Raw genomic sequence first — 10,536 nt, forward strand, 5'->3', positions numbered from 1 at the left:
GGAGTAATTTCAGGAGATTTATCATTTAACATGGCAACTATAGTTATTAATGACAGTTCAGATATTTGAAAATTTGCCAAACAAGTGAATTTGAAGTGTTCTCACCACAAACATAAGCTTGTAAAATAATGACTATGTTAATCAACGTGATTTATCTATCCCCTGTGTTTATATGCTTGGAAATATTAAGTCATGACCATACGTGTATTTAATACAATTTTTATCTGTCAGTTTATAAAATGAACTTTTTGAATGAAGCTGATGGTTCAAGACAACTTTTATTAAAAATACAGCAATATTAAAATCATTTTTTCTTTTGGTGTTCCTGGAGTTTGAACTCAGTGCCTTGCTCTTGCTAGGCCAGTGTTCTACCTTTTGAATAATTTCTCCAGCCCTTTTAAAACTTTGGTTTTTAGATAAGATCTCCTGCTTTTGTGGCATCAGATCTTGTATCACAACCCTGTATCTGTCCAATGAGTACCCAAAGTTATAGGCCTCTATTACTATGCCTGGTCCAGGAATATTAACATCTTAACCACAGAATTACTTAAAAATATGTGTGTGAGAGTGTGAATGTATTACATAACTGAATGCTTGATAATTTGTACCACACTAACTACTTATTCTTGATGAGAACCAATGTTGAGCCAGTCTACGTTGGTTTTGAAATCACTGTTCCCTGATTTGTACACAGGAAATAAGACTGTTCCCAAGATGCTGGCCATGTGTTCAACCATCTAAAAATTGAACATCAGATGCCCTGTAATCCTAACGCTGTGCAGGACGTGACATGGCTAACTTTCAGGGTGTCCTGGGAGCACAGAGGAGGGCATCTAACCCAGCATGCTCATTCAGGAGATGATATGATGGAAACTAGAGTATGAGTTGAGGCTCAAAGGTTGAGTAACAGCCAACAGGGTGGATCAAGCCAAGGCCATTTCTTGTACATCAAACATGGTCAAATATTAATAATTATTGATAATTCAGTGGCATCATTAATGTAACAATATCCACATTGAGGTCACCCCCAAATGGACAAAATTCAGAGGAGGAACAAAAGCCTGAAAATGTCCCATCATCCCTGTTCCCAGTCCCAAAGCTCCAGCCAGACAGGCCTAAGTGACTCAGGCTTCTACAATTAATGAAATTCAGCTCCTCTATGTCCCCAGCATGAGATGAGGGACATCCAATGACTGGTTCTTTACACTGGGGATGCTTTTGCTCCTCACTGAACTGTGATAGCAGAAAGTTTTTTTCTTTAGTTATAGGCCTGAGCCGAAGGGAGCATGGGAATAGGAGGAAGGGGAAGGAAGGAAATTCCACAAAGCCTGCTTGGAGATGTATCAAATATCTAGAAGCAGGTGCCAGTAAACTCATGTGGAGGCATTGGTGAACAGTCCATACCAATGAGGCAGGTAAGCCCAAGTAGGAGGGTTTCTCCCTCAAAACCATGGCTAACACGTGGTGAGGCATTTCATTGTCTGAGGCACAACTATGTGCCTTTGGCTGCAAGTGGTACTTAATCTCCAGCTCTTACATAACTGAACTCCCTCAAGACTGCACTGCAATTTGTGAACTCAGTTCATGTGCTGCTGCATTCCAAAGGCTTGGGATATAGCATTTCCTTGCATCTCCAGCTTCTTGGGAAAGGGATAGGATAGCTTTTAATACCAGCTCTGGTTGGACAGTTAGCAACCAATTTTCTCTTTAAATTCTTATATGAGTCTTTGGAAGTGGGTGTTGTTATAGTCACAGATAATTGCTCTTTAACACAGGTGGCAGAGCCTGGGTGTAAACCCTTGTCTGTTTGATATCAGTGCTGCTGCTCTGGTCTCTACCCCATGCCGCCTGCAATATAATGACTGCTGTGCAGAAGATACTCCTGAAAGAAATGAAACTGATTGTGTGACTCAAACAATCCTTCAATTGCTTCAGTAGCTCAAAGACAATAATATTTGATCCTTGCCAAGTGTCCATATTATCTTGAGAGAAATAGAACAAAATGCATGTCTTTTCAAGGATAGTGTACAGTAACAGCAAGATTGGTGCAACTGTGCCAGTCCAAAAAGAAAAGAAAGGGGTGTTCTATGTCCAATAGCTACCCTGTCATACTATCACTAGCTTTCTGGGCTTACTAATTTTCCAGACATGATGAGGTACTGTCAGTGCATCTGCAAAACATATAGACCACCCATGCACATGATAGGAAGTCTGCTTAGTCAACATCCCTGCCAGCCCACAGCTAAGATGGCACCTCTACCAGGGCAAGAATGTGGGAGGAACTTGTCGGCTTTCAAAATGGCTAAAGCAGGTTTTCATTCAGAATCTCTGGTCAGTTTGACAGGTGAATTCTGTCTTTCTTCTGAGACTTGATGGAACAGATATCTTTCTTTTATGTGAGTTCCTGCTTGCACCCAGATGGGAGTAATTCCCTCATGTTTCCCTAAGAGGCAGACCTAGGAAAAACAAGGTGATGGACAAAGACTGACAACTGGAATGGTAGCTGTCCAGTGAAAACTAGGTTTGAAAGCCACTAGTCACACTTTTTAAAAGATGGTTGCATTTCACCATTTGTACTGACTACTATATTTCCTATATTCAAAGGGAATAAAACCAACTCCAGGCTGGGTATAGTGGTGCACACTTGTAAGTCAGCACTAAGCCGGCAGAGGCAGGAGGTAGATGTAGGAGGATTCCAAGTTCGATGCCAGCCTGGGTTACATAGCAAGATGCTGGCTCAAACAAACAAACAACAACAACAAAAAAATCCAGCCAACAAAACCCCAGCAATTACCCAACAGTCAGAAAACAACAACTCCATCCTTTCATTCGCACTCAGAGGAAGTCCATTCAAAAGAAGGGATTCTAAAGCAACTATGTAAATGCGCATTGGGGCCTCTGTGAAATTGATGAAAGGTGGAAGCAGGAGAGTGAGTAACTGGAGAGACATGAGCACCTTTCAGACAGGGACAATATGGTTTTCCTCTACACACACAGATATGTAGCTTACATCAACAAAATATTTTAGGATTGCATTTCTTTGGAACATTCTCCTTGTATGCTAAAAACCATTCATATCACAATTGTTTCTAGGTTCCCTTAATTATATCCTCTTTTATTTTCAGTAATATCTTCCTTAGTACACTGAAACATATCCCTATTATTTGGTAGGTTGTTTTGCCCTAGGGAACAGAAATGCTTAAAAACAGAAAGTTTCTTAATCTTTTAGTAACTTTCTATAGTTAGAGTCCTTGCTTGGTGTGTCAACATCTCTACATTTGAAACTATGCTGTGAATTTCCCAAGGCATCTCAACATCCACCTCACAAGTATGAACAAGTGAGGCTACTTGGAAAGAGAACTTGACATTTAGAGATAAAAGTCTACCTTTCTACGATGTTCTTCAACTTGATGTTGATGGATGAACCATTGAACTGTCTCAGTATCTGGCAAATATGGATCATGATTGATTGAGAAAAAGCACAATGGTCAAACTGCCACCCTCCCCAAGACTGGGAGAAAATCACTTGGAAAGGTTATTTGGCCCAATCAGAGAGTTCTCAGGCTTGCTCCATGATCCACAAGTGCCTATGCACAAATGTGTGTCTTTAAATAAGTGAAATGGTGAGAAAATAGTTCTCTCTCCATAATATTTTTGTTACATACAACTTGATTTATCTTTCAGATGGTGGAATGGGCACACAGAGAAAACCAATAAACAGTTGGCATCAAGTGAAATAAATAGCATCTTGATCACTAATTACACTTTATTTGGTGTGAAATTGTCATTTTTTAATTTTTTAACTCATTTTGTTGAACTGTAAGAACTGCCTGAACTACTTAGTGACCATGCCACCAAACAACACCATGCAAGCATCTAGAACTACTCGGACACAGGGAAGCAAATGAGAAAATAGAGAAAAAATTATTATTCTAGGATCAATGTCCTCTTGTAACTTACAATGTTCAGAAATGGTCTGCTTCTGTCTTCTAGCCATGGAATAGATCAATCAGTTGTGTAAGAATCATGTCATGAGTTGGGATTTTATTAAGTACTTGTTTAGCAGAATATAGCTCAACTAGTGAAACTGTGAAATGTGTAATGATGCTGGGGAATTATAGTTGCACAAGATGACAAACACCATAGTAAACATATCTAAATGGGACTCAATAGGAGAAGTAACCAAGATTAAGAAAGGGAAGGCACACTAATCCATAGACTCCTACTTTATACTGTTCTGTGACTACCCACCTCTTGAGAGGTCACTCTGGCTCCTGTGGTGGAGAACAGAGGGGGCTTTCTGCACCATCCCTCCTGGTGATGTGAGAAAGGGAGGTCTCCAGAGCTGTGGTTTGGGTTCAGGAAGGGCAGTGAGGATGGTGCAGAAGAAAAAGGAGGTATCCACTGCCAAGTCTCTCACACTCCACACACTCCACATTGCATCACAAGCTTCTGTAGATAGAAGTGTTGGGATTTCTTCAGGACTGCTCTTCCCCTAGAAGGGAGGTGTGGAAGGTGGGGCTGAGTGGAAAAGCCCATTTGGCCAAGGAAGTCAGTCAGGAGCTCCATGTGCACTGAATTGTCCTCTGAGGGTATGTGTGGGTGCATGTGTGTATCTGACTCCTCTAGCTGTGCTATAGGGTGGAGAGTGGGAGTTTCTAGGACTCTTTTCCTGTGTTGTAGGGTACAGAGAAGGTGGGCAGGAGTCTGAGAGAACCATCCCTGGCCAGGCCAAAGTCCACAGAGCAATGTCATAGGAATTGCAGAGCAGAGAGCTTCAAAAATGTGTGTCATGAGCTGGAGGTTAGATCAAGAAATGAGAAAGCCAGGGAAAAGGGGTTGAGGTGACATGTTAAGAAGGGGAAAAGTGAACAGCAGGTGCACAGTTGGTAGTTTGGTGCTTTGACATTCCTGGAGGAGTGTGCAAGACATCTCATCCTTCTCAAAGTCTGAGGACCAAGTGAAGGCTAAAGTCACATCAAGGGTATCTCAGTGATGGTCACATTGCTCCTTCTGGGTCTCTGGTACACAAATTAACAGAGATTTCAGGGACAGATGGATCAGGAAAGGAAGGGAGGGCTCTGTGGCTCCAGTCAGGGCAGTGGTCAGGGAACAACAAGCAAGGGTGTGGTGCCATATGTGGCACCATGCTTCTCCCTGGACTGAGCCCCTACAGAATCAGGTCAAACACAAGGATGGGAAAGTAATGTTTACAAAGTGTACCAAAACCGCTGGGGGACTCCAGTGTTATTTCAGAAGAAGTTAGAAGGATTCTAATTTACGGCAGCCTCAGGCAGTGAGGAATGAGTTAGTCTTGCTTTGCTCACAGGCTCATGGTGTCCAGAGCTCAACCCTTCCCTCATGCCAAAAATGATGGGTGAAGTGGGGCCACCAGCATCACCAAGAGTCTCAGTGAGGAATTTTCTTTACAGTTCAGAACTAAGAATAGGAGGTACTGTTATAGAATAGAGACCCAAATTGCAAGGGAATTACAATATCTCCAATTGAAGCCTAAATCGTATCACTCAACCATGAGAAGTTTAGGGAGTACAATTATCCTAACGAGTGATAAGATTAGAGTAGTAGCAAAGTGTGCCTGAGCCATGGTGAGATGGTTACATTATACAATAAAAATAAAGTCAGGTATTTTAATGGCAGTTGCATCAATAAATATTCATGATCTCTGGCTTGGTTTCTGGGTTATAGACAGTCTCAGACCCAGAACTCCTTCAGCAGGCTGGATTCCATTAGTAAGGATCCTGAAGCACTATGGAAAGTATATCTGAAAATCACTACCCTAGTTCTTCTTGAAGATACCTGGGAACCATTCATGTACTATTAAATGGGAATATATTGACAAGTGAACTCTGTCAATACTGATTCTCAGGGATCATAAACATCTGGATTACACATGGTTAGAGTGGGTTATGTAGGATGTAGATTGTTAATGGACCCCTGACAGATCTGGCCCACACTTGTTTTGTCCACTAAGCCCAATGGTAATTTCCCTGGTCCCCAAATGTAAAATTTAAATTGACACAATTAGTAGTTGCAAGAACCACTATATTGGTCATCACCTTAGTATAAGAATAGCACTCCTACAAAAGTCCTGGAGGAAACTTTTAAAACTGCTCCCTGACATGCTACCTACCCTCCCAACTCCAAAGCCAAGATGATAAATTTTTAAAATTGCATTTTTGGAGCACTAGCTGCCATTAGTGATACTTTTAAAGATATAAAAACACACTAGTGGTAGTTGACATTTAAATCAACTGTGTGGCCCTTATAAAAACTAGCTGGGTCCTAAAGGTGATGGTAGACTTAAAATATTTTCACAGCATGACTTCCAAGATGGTTTTAGTTGTTAACATTTTCCAGCCAATGAGCAAAAGGAGGCCCAAGCCTATAGGCTTAGTATCTAAGGAGACAACCTTGTCGATGAACAGCATGCTCATCATATTTCACTGGCCCAAACATTCCTGTTGCCAGGGAGGATGAGAAATGTAGTCTCTTGTTGGGAGGATTATGCTCAGTGGACATTAAAAAGAAAAGGAGAGACCAGACCCTGAAAGACAGCAGTTTTCACTACAGGATACACATGTTCTCTCTCTTTATGGAAGAGATGAAGTCACATGGCCTGGCATGAGACAAGTTCCACTGGGGACTTTGTGTTGGAGGGTGGGTCAGGGATGACAGCAGGTTTTCCTCATCTTTTGCTGTGCTGTGTCGTGGCAGATGCTTCTCTGCTCACATGCATTTGGTTCATGAAATACTCTAAGCCTAGTTTCTACAGTGTGGCTCACAAAAGTGCAGAAGCTCCCAGGACAGAGTTCATAAGACCACATAGTACGGGTTGAAAAACAGGATTGTGAAGAGCATATGAGCCAGAGATCTGTAGGAGAATGAATGCCAAGGCCCAGACTCTCATCCCTCAAGGGGAAGGTTTTATAGTGAACATAATGCTGTGTACATTCTTGCTGCCATCCCTTCATGTAGGGTAAGAGCAGCTTTCTCACTGGAGACCTAAACAGCCTGCTTGTCAGAAGGCACACTGTTTTGGGGGCTGTCCATGTTTTAGAGTTGTCTAGCAGAGCCAGCAGGCCAGCTCTTGGAAGTGCAGTTTTGGCAGCTTTTACTCCTCCTATGGTGGTTAGATCAGGAGATGCACCCCATCCAGGCTTGGTGATTGATTGTCTGGAGGATGCTGTGGGAGCTCCTGGATCTTTTGTGGAAAATCATGCTTATTAGAACACAAATCCTTATGGTTCCTACTGACCTGTGCACCAATTACTATCCTTTACATAAATTCTTTCCTGGTTCTAGAAGGAAATGTTTCTTTTTTGTGCCCAATGATGATAATAGATAGATGGACTACATAGATTGTCCCTGACTTATAATAGTTTAACTTGCAATTCCTTTAATATTATGATAGTACAAAAGTGATTTGTATCACTTTGAATTTTGAATTCGGATCTTCCCGTGGAGTAGTGATCAAGGTGTGTGTCAATACTTCCTGAAATGCTGGCAGAGGCATAAAGATGTGGCTCCCTGTTACCACATGATCACAAGCCTGGATGTGACACTCTGCCCTACACTGTGTTGCAAAGCTCTGATGGTTAGAAGGTAAGGTGCACTAGACACATTTGACTTGTGATATTTTCAACTTATGATAGGGTTATCAGGATGTAACCTCACCAAAAACTGAGAAGTAGCTATATGTAATTTAAAGAAATAGAAAATAAAGACAAATAATTAAATTATATATATATATTAAAATTTAAACTTTTTAAAATAAAGTTACATATTACTATTTCAATTTTGGAGATCTCTTGCAGAGGCTCAGAGGTATTTAGTGACTAATTGTTGATAATTCTTTTCACAACAATTTTGAAATGAAATGATGTTTAAAAACAGATTGTCACACATCTTCAGAGCACTAGCTGTACATAGTCATTTGCAACATTAGTTATACAGAGTGACTTATCTATGCCCAATATGGCACATCTGACTGGGATAGTGGAATATATCTTTTTGCATTCTCAGATGTTTTCTAATTGCAGACTGGAATAGGAATGGCCAGGTTAGGACCTCCAGGACTGTCAAATATCAATCTTCTCAGACTGCACACTTGGCCAATTCTATGAAAGCACGGGTAGTGATTATCTACGAGCTTAACCATAATTCGTGACATGGATTTCCATGCTATGGACAACAGCAGTCTGATATTTACTGTTATATCCAATGTCCATGTAGTTAGAAAGTGTAATAGATTCTTACATGTGATAAACAGATCATCTTTCAGAAATTTTGCCACTGGCTTTTAGTTGTGCACACTCTTTCTTAACCCTCTTTCTCTACCCTTTAGGAGGGATTCTATGGCTAAAAAGAGAATTAGTAAATTGAAAGAAATGTCATGGTATTTATTCAGAATGTAATATAGTCAAAAAATTTATACTCTGTCTATATATCTATGCATCTATCTGTGTATCTATCTATAAATCTATCAATGGTTGAGATGTAAAAATTATTTAAGACCTCCTCCAACATCTGTTTAGTTAAAGATCTAGAAATAGACAATAGGAAAAATGATGAATATTATAGAGTGACCTATTGTTCAATGAATAAACACTCTTCTCTACCTGTCAACCCTTAGTAAGAGTAGTATAGTTCTGCACTGTTAGTATTACTTTTAGGCATATGATTTACTTGCCCATTGGAAGATGGGAAGAAGTGACAGGTCCAGGCCTATAACTAAAATATGATGGCATATTATCAATTACTCTTCTTGGCAGTTTCACTCAGAGCCTGCTGCTCTGAGTGCAATGAGAAGTACATGGAGTTGACCAAATCCAAGCCTGTGGCTAGAGTCAAATCTAAATCAGCCAAACCCCAGGCAAACTGCAGGTATGCCATGGAACAGAGCCCTTCACTCACCCACACGCTGTGAGCAAGAATGCATGCTGGTTTTATGGCACTCACCACTGTGTCTGCATGGGGGCTTATGATGAAGTATTGTGGACATAACAAAATTAATACAAGGAAAAACAACCTTTGAAGAAAAAATAGCTAAGAATTTTCTGGAATGGAAGAGATGAGCTCTTGGGTAGAATGTGAAATCTAAATACCATATAGAAATAATTTTTCAAAAAAACTTTATACTTAAATAATTCCAGCGAGACTGCAGAATATACTTGATTAGGTAAACTTATAGTTGAGTAACTGTGGTAATACAAAATAAGAATGTCTACTCAAATAGTAAAAGTAAAATACCATATGCTGCTTCTCAAAGAGGGGTGAAATAAAGGTCTGTACAAAATTCTTTAAATCAAAACTAAATAAGAGCAAATAAAGTATAAAGAATTAAAGAAAGTTGTGATTAAACAGAAAACACAGAAGATGATAGAAATAAATAAAATGTGAGCATAATTCCAATAAATGTTAATGGACTAAATTCACATGTTTAAAAAAGGATATACTTAGAAAAATATATTTAAAAGAAAATGATAATTACAACTGACTGCAAACTCATGAAGGGATTCAAAAGGTAATCTCTCTGATTACTTACAAAATATTTGCTGTTATAATATTAATGTTAGACAATAAAAGTAACACATTAGTGCTGGTAAACTGAAAGCAAAGATCTCCTCAGAAGATAGAATAGGCCTTATTTTTCGTACGAACCTATCCCAAATCTTCATAAATATATCAAACAAAAGTTAATAGAGTTAGAGTATAAACTCATAACACTACTGATAGATCAAAGAGTAACACATTGATAAGGAAATGGATGATTTGTTTAACAAATTAAGTAATATAATCCAATGGGAATATACAAAAGAATGACAGCATGCAGCAAATGAAGAATATCTGTTATTTATAAATGCACAGAAAGCCATTTCCAAAAACTATTTCAAGGAATGAACAAGAATCAGAATTCTCTCCTGACAGTGCTATGGACTTAGAAATTATCTATTAAGGAACAGCTTTAAACATCTTTATGCTTTTGGAAAAGGTAAAGTGATACTAAATAATTCAAACATTAAAAAATGTCATAATGGCAGTCACAAAATACTTTGAAATAAATGGCAACAGGAATAGCCCTAAAGTAAATGAAAGGAAGAAGAAGAAATGCAATACTGAAAGTAATGAAATATAAAACCAAGAAACAAAATGAAAACATCAAATGGCTATTTAAAAATGTAATTTAATGTCATTAATAGAGAAATCTGTAGCAAAACTATCAACAAGAAATGGAAGAGGCAGCATAAATAAGACATAGCCAGGTAGAGTAGTTATTTATTATATATGTTTCATATACATAACATGGCACTTGATATGCCTATACTTAATGAAATAATTACTATAGTCAAGCAAATTAATGTACCTATCTTTTCAAATAAATATATGAAAAAAATTAAGCCAGGCACTGGTAGTTCACACCTATAATCCCAACTTTGTGGGAGACTGAGACCAAGAGGATCACAGTTCAAGTCATCCCTAGTAAAAACTTCACACGTTCCCATCTCAACCAATAGC

Source organism: Castor canadensis, chromosome 3 (assembly GCF_047511655.1).
Source record: "Castor canadensis chromosome 3, mCasCan1.hap1v2, whole genome shotgun sequence".
NCBI lineage: Eukaryota > Metazoa > Chordata > Mammalia > Rodentia > Castoridae > Castor > Castor canadensis.